This window comes from Garra rufa, chromosome 13 (genome assembly GCF_049309525.1).
Source record: "Garra rufa chromosome 13, GarRuf1.0, whole genome shotgun sequence".
NCBI lineage: Eukaryota > Metazoa > Chordata > Actinopteri > Cypriniformes > Cyprinidae > Garra > Garra rufa.
This window is the reverse complement of record NC_133373.1, coordinates 10,098,589-10,110,867: the sequence shown is the minus strand read 5'-3', so window position 1 is coordinate 10,110,867 and position 12,279 is coordinate 10,098,589. Positions and strand designations below refer to the sequence as shown.

The 12,279-nt window shown below is 41.0% G+C and overlaps 2 non-coding genes across 2 annotated transcripts; both read right to left on the bottom strand.

Moving 5' to 3' along the window:
• Nucleotides 1-400: 400 nt before the first annotated feature.
• On the bottom strand, nt 401-474 carry trnat-agu (transfer RNA threonine (anticodon AGU)). The gene has a single exon. It is a non-coding gene; the product is annotated as a tRNA-Thr (tRNA).
• A 531-nt stretch (nt 475-1,005) lies between these two features.
• Nucleotides 1,006-1,079, bottom strand: trnat-ugu (transfer RNA threonine (anticodon UGU)). The gene has a single exon. It is a non-coding gene; the product is annotated as a tRNA-Thr (tRNA).
• Nucleotides 1,080-12,279: the final 11,200 nt, after the last annotated feature.

Sequence of the window (12,279 nt, the reverse complement as noted above, 5' to 3'; positions counted from 1 at the left end):
GAGAGGGTAGTGTTGCAAGAGAAACCTCCCGCGGTCCACAAGCTCCTCTGTGTCCCCATTCGCCGTCCGTTTTTTGGTAAAGCACGAGCTCGGCTGTATTGTGGCGCGCAACCAAAGGCACCACTGGGATTCGAACCCAGGATCGCTGGGTGGGCAGAAAGACAAGTCCTCAGGTCTTTGCACGGTTCAAAAACAGATCGTCGCTGGGGTCCCCATTCAACAGCGAGGCCAGAGACAGCCACCGGTGGAAAGGCACCGCTGCGATGCTATCCTCCAAAAGCAGGTGAGAGGGTAGAGTTACAAGAGAATCCTCCCACGGTCCACAAGCTCCTCTGTGTCCCCGTTCGCCGTCTGTTTTTTGGTAAAGCACGAGCTCGGCTGTATTGTGGCACGCAACCAAAGGCACCGCTGGGATTCGAACCCAGGATCTCCTGTTTACTAGACAGGCGCTTTAACCAACTAAGCCACGGCGCCACCCCGCATGCTAGGCGAGGGGAGGGCGTCTTAGAGGATTCATGACTCAACACTTCGAACGTCCTGCTGCCTTCACTTGATGCAAGACAGTGATTGCCATACCTCACTGAATTGAGTCTTGGGCATGTTTTGCTACCTTTTAAATATGATTGACATTTTTTTTTTAAATCAATGTACGCTGAGAACAGGAGGCCTCAAAATGGTTTATGCTGTCCGAGAGCAACACTGCGCAGTACGGGCTTAACAAAATGCCAAAAAGCACGACTCTGGTGGGACTCGAACCCACAACCTTTGAATGGCCTTATCTGGCAGTCTAAAAGTCCAATGCGCTATCCATTGCGCCACAGAGCCCGTCGGTATGCCAGGCTGGGCCACTGAGGGCTTTTCTTAAAGATTTGTGCCCGTCCAGCTCAACCGAGTGGCACGCTGTGTGGGCAGAAAGACAGGTCCTCAGGTCTTTGCACGGTTCAAAAACACAGCGTCGCCGGGGTCCCCATTCAACAGCGAGACCAGAGACAGCCACCGGTGGAAAGGCACCGCTGGGATTCGAACCCAGGATCTCCTGATTACAAGACAGGCGCTTTGACCAGCTAAGCCACGGCGCCTCCTCGGTGGGACCCGTTAGCCTGCGATGCTATCCTCCAAAAGCAGGTGAGAGGGTAGTGTTGCAAGAGAAACCTCCCGCGGTCCACAAGCTCCTCTGTGTCGCCATTCGCTGTCCGTTTATTGGTAAAGCACGAGCTCGGCTGTATTGTGGTGCGCAACCAAAGGCATCGCTGGGATTCGAAACGCAGGATCTCCTGTTTACTAGACTAGCCTGGAAGCACGTTCGCCCTACGGGAAGGCGACTCAGACGATCCAGGCTTCCAGAGAAGAGGCAAGGGGTTGGCTGACTCGGCGCTGGACAGCTTTAAAGAGCTGGCTGTCTGGTGCAGTCATAACAACCTGGAGCTCAACACGCTCAAGACTGTGGAGGTGCCAACCTGCAACTTATACAGTATAAAGTACTTCATAGATTTCATCTAACTGGACGCAAACTATTCAAAATGGGTTTTACTTCAGAAATATGCACTCATTGTACACAAAACACTCCAGACACCTATTTTCACGCCATTTGGCATTGCACCTCAGTTAAAACATTTTGGGAAAACATAACTGGCTCACTATCAAATCTTCTGGGATGTCACGTCCCACTATCTCCCTCCCTCTGTTTACTAGGCGACATATCACTAACCAACTTAAATAATACAAACACTCAATTGCTCTTAGTGGCCCTAACTATCGCCAAGAAAACTATCCTCATGAACTGGAAATCAAGGAATACTATACATATTGCATCTTGGAAAAACTTACTAATAGAGTACATATCCATGGATAACCAGTTCACTTCAATCACAAAAAATACATCAGAATTACACTCCTCTTGGTTATCTCTTGTAAACTTCCAACAATCATGAACCCACTCACCACTTTTTGTCTGAAACCACCATCTGAATTACAACCCTCTTGGTTAAATCTCATAAACAAGCTGACCCTCTTTGTCTGAAGCCACCCTCAACCATACAACTTCATCAATATCTAGAAGAAAAGAAAAATAAATAAATAAATAATAATTGAGGGGGTAAAGAGGGTTAAGAGGAGGTAGCAACATTGTTGTAATATCACACCTAATTAAGTATTTAAGTTTATTTAAATTATTAACATTACACACTATTATTATCATTATTAATATAAGTATAATTTTTATTTTATTTTTATTTTTTTTCTCTTATTCAAGCTCGCTCTCTCTTTTCTTCAACTCTCTTCCTAACACCACATCTACCCCCCCCCCCTTTTATTTTGTATTTGTTTATTAATTTTTATTTTTTTTTTTCTCCCCTGTTTTCTCCTTTTCTGCCTCTGGGCCCCAGTTGGCTGTGACATCTGTGACCCTGTTCTATGTGGCTCGGATTGGCTGCAGGTGGGTGCACTGGGAGGCCGGGGTCCTTTTACCTTCAGATTACCACTTTATTGCCACTGATTAGCACTACATGTCTGGCTTTTTAATGCTTTATACATTAGTTGACATACACATACATATACATCATGAAGAGAAAAAAAAAAAAAAAAAAAAAAATTTCCACATAGGGTAAGTGTGACTGCACAGGGATAGTCCCACGCTGCACGTCACACTTTTCTTTTAATGCATCTCACATTAGTTGAACATTCATCTATCACAAATAAAAAGGGTTAAATATTAAAAAATAAAAGTACAAACAAATAGGGTAAGCTGGACATGTGTGCATGGTGGCCCGGGGGTGGGAGTTAGGGCCCTGTGCCTCCACGGCACCTCTACTAGATGGCCGTCCGGGTGACGTGAGCAGGGGATTAACTGGGCAGCTGTGTAATAACTCAATAGTGTTTTTTTTTTGTTTTTTGTAATGTATATATATGTATATATATATTTATAATAATAAGGAATACCTTATTTTTATTTTATTTTATAGATATTCTATTTATATATCCTATATATTACTAAATTACTATATTAATAGAATTGCCCTCTTCTTGATCCTAAAACCTCCCCTCATTCTTGATTAAAGTAGTTCATTTAAAATGTTATTATTATTATTATCATTACTATTATTATTAATATTATTATTACTGCCATTTATCATCTTCCTCACCCTGACCACTGAGTACCATTCACACCCTCCATCCTCTAATTTTTGTTAATACTACTATCATCATTTTTATTATTATGTCTGTGGTACTTTTCTACATGTTCCCTTGTGTTCCAACCTCGACACAGTTATAATTACCACTTACACGCACACTCACATGCACACACAAATCATGTTTACAGTCATGTATGTTTTGTTGGCCTTTGATGTATCACCTGTAAATAGTATATTTGTTGGCAATATAAAAAAAAAAAAAAAAAAAAAAAAAAAAGACTGTGGAGGTGATCGTTGACTTCATGAGAAACCCCCCTGCTCTCCCCTACTCACCATCATGAACAGCACTGTCAACACAGTGGAGTCATTCAGGTTCCTATGCAACACCATCTCCCAGGACCTGAAGTGGGACATTCACATAGACTCCATTGTGAAAAAGGCCCAGCAGGGACTGTACTTCCTCCGCCAGCTGAGGAAGCTCAACCTGCCACAGGAACTGCTGAAATAGTTCTACTCTGCCATCGTTGAATCCGTCCTCTGCACTTCAATTACTGTCTGGTTAAGTTCAGCTACCAATTCTGATCTCAGAAGACTACATCGCATAGTCCAGACTGCTGAGTGAATCATTGGTATAACCCTTCCTACCCTTCAAGATCTCTACTTATCCAGAGTGTGCAAAAGGGCTGGCAAAATCACTCTGGACCCCTCACATCCAGCACACTCACTCTTTGAACTGTTACCATCTAGTTGGTGCTACAGAGATCTGACCACCAAGATGACCAGACACCGGAACAGTTTCTTTCCCCAGGCAATCCATCTTATGAACACTTGTCAGTAAACGTGAAACATGCAGCACTATTGTACACTTCATTAATCTATTCAGTATTTAACACCATACCTACTTACATCCAAATTTGCACCTACTATACCTGTACATAGTAATGGCATATTCTGTTTATTGTGTTTTTGCTATTTTTCACTTTGTCTTGTGTACTTGTATATTGTTCTTTTTTTATAATCTATGTCTTGTCTTTTCACTGTCACTCAGGTGCACTGTTGAACTGCTGTCACTAAAACAAATTCATAGTATGTGTAAACATACCTGGCAATAAAGCTCATTCTGATTCTGATAATGTATTAGAGCATGTAGCTTGATCAGAATCGGAAAGGGACATTAATCTACAAGGCAGAATCAGAGACTCATGTAATTTGTGCACAAGAGTTTTATTAATTAAGGACTAACCCATGACTAATCTAAACAAACAAACAAACATACAATCACTCATACATAGAGGAAGGGCAAGTCAGATTGGATAAATTGAGACATTAGAGAAACAAGAAAAATGACTATGAAAAGAGTCAGTTAGCCAACTAAATGAAACCATCAGTGTCATTTTACAACGGGGTTTACAAATTTAACTAAACCTCTAGTTAAATGTATGATACTTGTATTTCCTTGGTCGTTGACGAGCGTTTTGATGCAGTCTCGGATGAAAGTCTTAATGGTTTCAAGGTTTTGGACTTGGGATCACGTTTTTCCATGTTTGAAGAGCGATGAATTCCAAAGTTGTCCTGACTCTGAGGTGATTGGGAGTTTCTTCCAACGTGAAAAGTGAAGAAGAATGATGAGCTGAGAGAGAGAGAGAGACCCAGCTGAAATCCTGTGATCTTTGGGGAATGAAAAGACAAGGCTGCAGGGCCTGGCACAGGCTTAGGGTTCTGGAGAGTTCTATCTCATCTTCCTAGGAGTTCAAGGCCTGCCAGGCGCAGAAGCATCGGCTCTGGGACTTATCAACCAGAAGATGGAAAGGTGATGACACATGGGACTAAAAGAACCGAGAAAAGCCTGGAGAACTGAGGCAAGTCACTGTGTGAAGCCTTTATCTTCTTGGAGGGAAAGTTTACAACTCTTTGTGAGAATGGTATTGGGATTGGTTGTTAATGCAAAAACTACTAAGGTTTCTTAAAACACTAATATGTTGCATAGGTATCAAAAGATAACAAACTATGTTTTAGATCATCAAAATACAAATATAAGGAGACCAAATGTGTTATATGTGTAGTTATACTATGCATGGATTTATCATAACACATTAATAAAAACATTACACAATACTAAAGAAACAGTAATAACATACACAATGATCTAAGGATATGCGTGTTCATTTACAGAAAGTTTTTTTCAAAGAATTAATAGAAGTCAGTTCCTATGGCAGTATGTGTCCCTTTTTTTTTTTTTTTTTTTTGAGTATTAGTTGGAATTATTTAAATTCTCTCTACGTACTTTAGAGTTGTAAAGATTATCTGGTCTGGCAGTGTGTGTCTGATTGGTCCTGACCCTACATTGTTTTTTTCTTCCGAGCAACACATAGGCAACATATAATGACAGTTTGTAGAGTAATTTACAACAGCTTCAGATGTAGCTCAACCAATCAGAATTTTTATACATTTTGGTTGAAACTCTTTCCACACTGAGGGGATCTGTCAGCCTTCTCTCTATTGTGGATCTTCATGTGGTTGTAAAGGTGTCCTTGTTGACTGAAACTCTTTCCACACTGTTTGCATGTGTAAGGCTTCTCTCCAGTGTGAATTCTCATGTGAATATTAAGGTATCCTTTACAAGAGAAACTCTTTCCACACTGTTGGCAGATGAAACGCCTCTCTCCTGTGTGAATTTCCATGTGGACTTTAAGGGATGCTTTTTGAATGAAACTCTTTCCACACTGTTGGCAGATGAAAGACTTTTCTCCTGTGTGAATTTTCATATGGACTTTAAGGTTTGTATTTTGACTGAAACTCTTTCCACACTGTTGGCAGATGAAAGGCTTCTCTCCAGTGTGAATTTTCATGTGGTCTTTAAGGTGTCCTTTTCGAGTGAAACTCTTTCCACACTGTTGGCAGATGAAACGCCTCTCTCCAGTGTGAATTTTCATGTGGACTTTAAATTCTCCTTGTTCATTGAAACTGTTTCCACGCTGAAAGCAAGTGAAAAAACTCCTAGTTCTTGCCTTTTGAGCTCTTTTTTGGGTAGATGTATTTTCTGACTGTAAGGAACAAAATGATTTTTTTCCAGTTATGAAAACATTAAGATTCTCAAACTGAACTTTCTCTTCAGTTTCATTCAGTTCTCCCCTCTCCTCTTTCAGTGCTGTTGGACCTAAGGTGGGAAAACAAAGAAATAAAAGTTTACCCCAGTTTAATGACACAAAGCAGGTAACACCAATCATGTAGATTTGTAATGCATGTATGCTAGATCTCATATCATGGTGTCCAAACCTGATCATGGTCTGGTGATCTATGGAGTTTAAGCTAGCTGCTTGGGGGCAGCCGTGGCCTAATGGTTAGAGATTCGGACTTGTAACCTGTTGGACTTTCAAATAGTCCTCTGCGTGTTCAAAAATGGTTCAGGAGTCAATCTATCAAAGTTTAAAAGTTTTATTCAAGCTCAGCAAATAGGAGAAATCAAGAGCAAAAACAGCGCTGGAGAAGAATTCTGTTCTTCCGAGTTCTTCTGAATTCTCTTTCAGAAACACACCCTTAAATATCATAGTTGTCTGCTATCTATTGACGTCTTCCGTGTATCTTCTCTTGACTGCTGGCGTTGTTTTGGATTTGGATAATAAGGTTGCTATTTACCTGTTTCAAAGTTATGTTATTTGCTTAGTTTAAGTTGATGCCGGATGCTTAGAGATAAGGATGCTTGCAATTGCAAAATTTGCTGTGTAAAGGATGAGTAAGAAACAATTGTGTAAGACATGCTTATGAGTCATTACTGTGTAATCAACCACAAAGGTTAACGAGAGGGTACACAGGGGTGAAGAGATCATGTTGCAACCCCAAGCAGAGCTGAAGCTGATGAAGACCTTGAAGAGGAAACGGATGAGTGCTAGACGCAGACAACAACGTAAGAGACAAAGGAAGGACCACCGTCTCATTAAGAATGACTTGCAGAGACTGGTACGCCTACAGCAGGAAGATTGGAACATACAGGACATTGAGGAATTGATGACTAATATGATGATTAATTGATGTGTAATGGTAATTACCCAAAAAGTTGTATAAAAGGTCTGAGGAGTAAACCACTCTTGAGATGCTGACTGCATTAAGCGTAGAGGACACCTGATTCCCTAACGAGGGACGCTTAACAGCATCTCCAATATTGCTGTTGAAAAGTTTGATTATATAACAAATAGCTTAGCTGATTTTTTTATTTTATTCTTGCATTTAACTGCTTTGTATTGTAACCAATAAATAATAATTTTATTGTTACTAGTGCCTCTCGTGAGATTTTACTTATAACTATTATATAAACCTTAACCACGAACAACCACAAGGGGAGTCTTCTACGTCATTCCTGAAGGACTGCAACCTGCGGGCGGGTGAGTAACTTTTGGTTTTGGCTAGATTTGACTGTCCTTACCCTACCTGAATAATCATAGGGTTAAAGGTGATAAACGCACCATTATTGAACAGCGTCTAAAGCAGAGGTTTCTTTCCACCACCCACACACAGCTCACGTCCTGTTAAACCTTCAAAAGTATCTGTTCTTATCTATGCAGGACATAACAGGACGTGCTATCCTCAGCAGTCTGCAACATTTCTCTGCAGCACCGTGCACATAATATTTCAATTAACCCTTTCAGACAGTTTCACAGTGATTAGCACTCTATAGTTTAGTTATTAAAGCTTTCTTATGCAAATGGAAAATATATAAAACATATTCAAACTGAAAAGTACCACAAATCCCTCTCTTGGCCTCTGAAAGAGGCCACATCTCATAACACAAACATAAAAATCTTCTACAATGCATGTTAATAAACTTTTTTTTTTTTTTCCAAAGTCTAATATGTCCAGACGAGCCTAGGTCGAAAACCTCAGTGAGGAAAGACACCTAGGCGGCCCCCTAGTTGGCGTATGGGCAGCCACCACATGTTCGTCTGACACATCATATCAGACTGTCAAGATACATTGACATTTTACCCTAGTCTACATTGCATACATATGAGTCTACAAAATAAATGTCCCTATATTACCAGTGTGCTCAGACAGGACTGGGCCGAAAACCCCTGTGGGGAAAGACACCCAGCTGGCCCCCTAATTTTAGCAAATGGGCGACCACAACATGTCAGCTGAGACAATCACACTGAAAGTATCTAAGCTAAACATTTCTACACATTCCTTCTAGGCTCAAAACATCTACTTAACATCTCTATATAACACACAATATATGATGAATCAGCATCTGCAAGAAAGCACAGTTAATAGAGAGAGAGACAACATTCGGTTCGTACATTTGGCCTTAAAGGGACAGCGTCCTATAAATACCTGCAGTGAGAAACACTAGTTATTTTACAATTAATTATTAAATTTCCCCTCCTGAATACTAGTGTTATTGATTTTATTACCAACTTTATGTTGTATTCATTTACACTTTTCATTTTTGTAATTGGTCTTATTTTGTTACTGAACTTTAGTTCAGCTAGTAGTTTTTTGCTGTGGATGAGAAGTAGCCTTTTGTTTTTTTGTTGTTTTTTTCTGATCCGAAAAATGATCTGATCCATGACTCAAGATCCGTGTTTGTTACACTGTTACATTGGCTTCATGGAATAGAAAATAATTTCTTCTTCTGGAATAGCGTTTTCTGTTGAATATTCCCAAGAATAATCAGTTAAATAAAATAATAGTTTAAAATATCTTCATAGTTTTGTGCTAGACTTTTGCGGAACTTTTAATTTGGTCTTTTATAGCTTAAGTGGTTTGTAGTCTGAGTCTCACTTCCTATAGCTCTCTCATACCTGGTCAGGGTCTTTTCCTGTGTGTGTGTGTATGTGTTTGTGTGTCACCTGTATCCTCCCTCTCTTGGACCTGTGAAGCAAGGTCCACTCTGGTGTCCTCCAAGGATCTGGACGGCAAATCCGCCGGACAACACTGGCTCAGGTGGTACCACGTATCACTTTTTCCTGCAAGACTAACACAGTGAGAAGTGTGTGCGGTTACCTTAAGTGGAGCAGTCCAACGATGTTCTCTCCATTTGCTCTCGATTGTTTGTAGGAATATGTCAATTTGATCTGTGCACAGATTTTAGCCAATTCACGAATTTGTGTTCTGGGGCAGCAATGTCAAAACTCAGGGAGAAGGGATGTCACATCTGGCTCTGTTTATGGCCATATCTGCATCCTCATTCAATGGTAGGTCAATTCTTTGGGAATGACCAGTGCACTTAATAATAGCCACTTTGCTAGGTAGCGTTATGGCTTCTGAGAGCTCTCTCGCTTCTTTCTCATGAGTAATTGGCCGGCCGGACGAGGTTGTGAATCCACATCTGACCCACACAGGCAGCTCCGCATGGGCTGCGGAAACTGCGTATGCAGAATCAGAGTAGATATTTGCTGTTTTACCCTCAGAGTGTCTCAATGCATTGATCAAGGCTAACAGTTCTGCTTTCTGTGCTGATTGTTTCCCCACTAGGGGCTCCGCCTTTACTGTCACAAATTTGTCACCCTGCAATTCAACCACAGCAAATCCTGCCTTCAATGTTCCGTCATCAGCTCTGTGACAGCTACCAACAGTAAAAAGCGTGATAGGGTTGTCTGTTTCAGGAAGTGGGCTATGGGTTTGCCTCTCGTTGCTGGTGGCAGTCTCTGGCTACATGGTCCTTTCCCCTACATATGTAACACCTTCTTTGGGGCTCTGGGCAGTCTGGGGACCAATGCCCCTCTCTCCCACATGTGAAACAGTTATTTCCCCTGCTTCCTCCGCCTCTCCTGCCTCTACTCCTGCCACCACCCCACTGTTCCTGTTTGGGGTATTGTGTAACACAAACATGGTATTTTACAGAAGTAGGCTGTTGTTGAGGCATCTGTTTCGACTCTCTATCTTTAGCTGACTTCCTCTCCTCGACTTGCAGTCTCAGAAGCTCCTTCTGCAGCTTCAACAGCTCACTTCTTTCTTTCTCTACTCTCTCTACTGCTTTGTCAATAAAATGTACTGCGTACCTTTTCCACTTAGCATCATCACTGCCAGGTACCTCAGGAGACTGTTCCATGGCCTTGGTCACGCCAGCTGGTGCTCCTTGTAGCACTGTTGCCCTGAAAATTCTATTAGTGACAGTATTAGACATAGGATTTTCATCCAACTTTTTTTCTCTTGTTGCGTGTGTTCGCCTTTGCAATAAACCCACTTCCTCTTTTCTGTCTCTCTGAAGCGCTTCCTGTGCTCTTTTTTCTTTTACCCCTACTTTCTGAAACAGAGAACCCTTCATTTCCATACAATCATCACCAAAATGCTCAATCATTTCATGTCTACAAATTTCCAATTCTAGCATGCGTGTTTTCATATCTTTTGGATCAGTTTGGGTTTTTACAATTTCAATCATTTCATCCCACTGTTGTCCAATAGTGGGAAAGTCATATTCCGTACATTCCCTGTCAAATTCACCCTCCATGACGTCTTTTATGGTCTGCGCGCTCCCTACTCTGTCCCTCACTAGCGTCACTCACGCTCTGATGCACCTAAACTGTCCCTAGTTATACTGAGTAAACTTCACTGAAAAACCTTTATTATAGTGAGCAACCTCACTTTTCCAATTACCTTTTTTATAGTGAGCAAACTCACTGCCTCAGTCGGGGAGGTCTTTAGATCTTACGCCAGTACCACCCTCGTCAGGTGTGGAATTCTGCAAGATCCCCGACTAAATTTAGGATCCTACCACAGGATATATTTCACAACACTATCCTACCACAGGATATACTTCACAACACTATCCTACCACAGGATATAATTCAACACTTCATTTAGAATAATCAATCGCAGAATTTAATTAAAAAGGTTTCTGCTTACCTTTTGATTATGAGCCGGCTCTTTGTGTTGAATTCAGATATTTCCCTTTGTCTCAGAAAACTCCGTGAACCATCACGTCGGGGTCACCAAATTGTTGGACTTTCAAATAGTCCTCTGCGTGTTCAAAAATGGTTCAGGAGTCAATCTATCAAAGTTTAAAAGTTTTATTCAAGCTCAGCAAATAGGAGAAATCAAGAGCAAAAACAGCGCTGGAGAAGAATTCTGTTCTTCCGAGTTCTTCTGAATTCTCTTTCAGAAACACACCCTTAAATATCATAGTTGTCTGCTATCTATTGACGTCTTCCGTGTATCTTCTCTTGACTGCTGGCGTCTAAAGCAGAGGTTTCTTTCCACCACCCACACACAGCTCACGTCCTGTTAAACCTTCAAAAGTATCTGTTCTTATCTATGCAGGACATAACAGGACGTGCTATCCTCAGCAGTCTGCAACATTTCTCTGCAGCACCGTGCACATAATATTTCAATTAACCCTTTCAGACAGTTTCACAGTGATTAGCACTCTATAGTTTAGTTATTAAAGCTTTCTTATGCAAATGGAAAATATATAAAACATATTCAAACTGAAAAGTACCACAAATCCAAAGGTTGCAGGTTCGAGTCTCAGGTCCGGCAGGGATTGTAGGTGGGGGGAGTGAATGTACAGCACTCTCACGACTGAGGTGAGTCCCTTGAGCAAGGCACCGATCCCCCAACTGCTCCCCGGGCGCCGCAGCAATGGCTGCCCACTGCTCCGGGTGTGTGTTCACGGTGTGTGTGTGCTCACTACTGTGTGTGTGCACTTGGATGGGTTAAATGCAGAGCACAAATTCCTTGTATGGGTTACCATACTTGGCCTCACTCACCCCCTTTCCTTTCCTTACAGTTTATTTGATCTCAATTATGGTGTACCATTTTTTTAATGTCTCCTAGGCAGGGCCGGCGCTAGCCATTTGGGTGCCCTAAGCACAAATGCTTGGTGGTTGCTTTGGCATTAATTAGCCAATTTTGTCAAAAGAAATGTTCTTGATTACAAGAAAATGTTAAATATGATCAAGGATTATTTTATTTCGATCTACAGTGTAATAAAAGTTAAGAAAAAGATTAGCCTATAGCCATAAATATATATAGACTACAAGCTAATTCCTTTTTTCTTAACTTTTAACTTCTAAAAATGATCAAGAATATTATATCAAATTAATAGGCTAGGTTAACGAATGTTCTTATACAAACATAACGAATGCACTTCAAAACGAAGTTTTCATATGTAAATTCAGGAATCACGAATATGACAAAATAATATTATTTTATA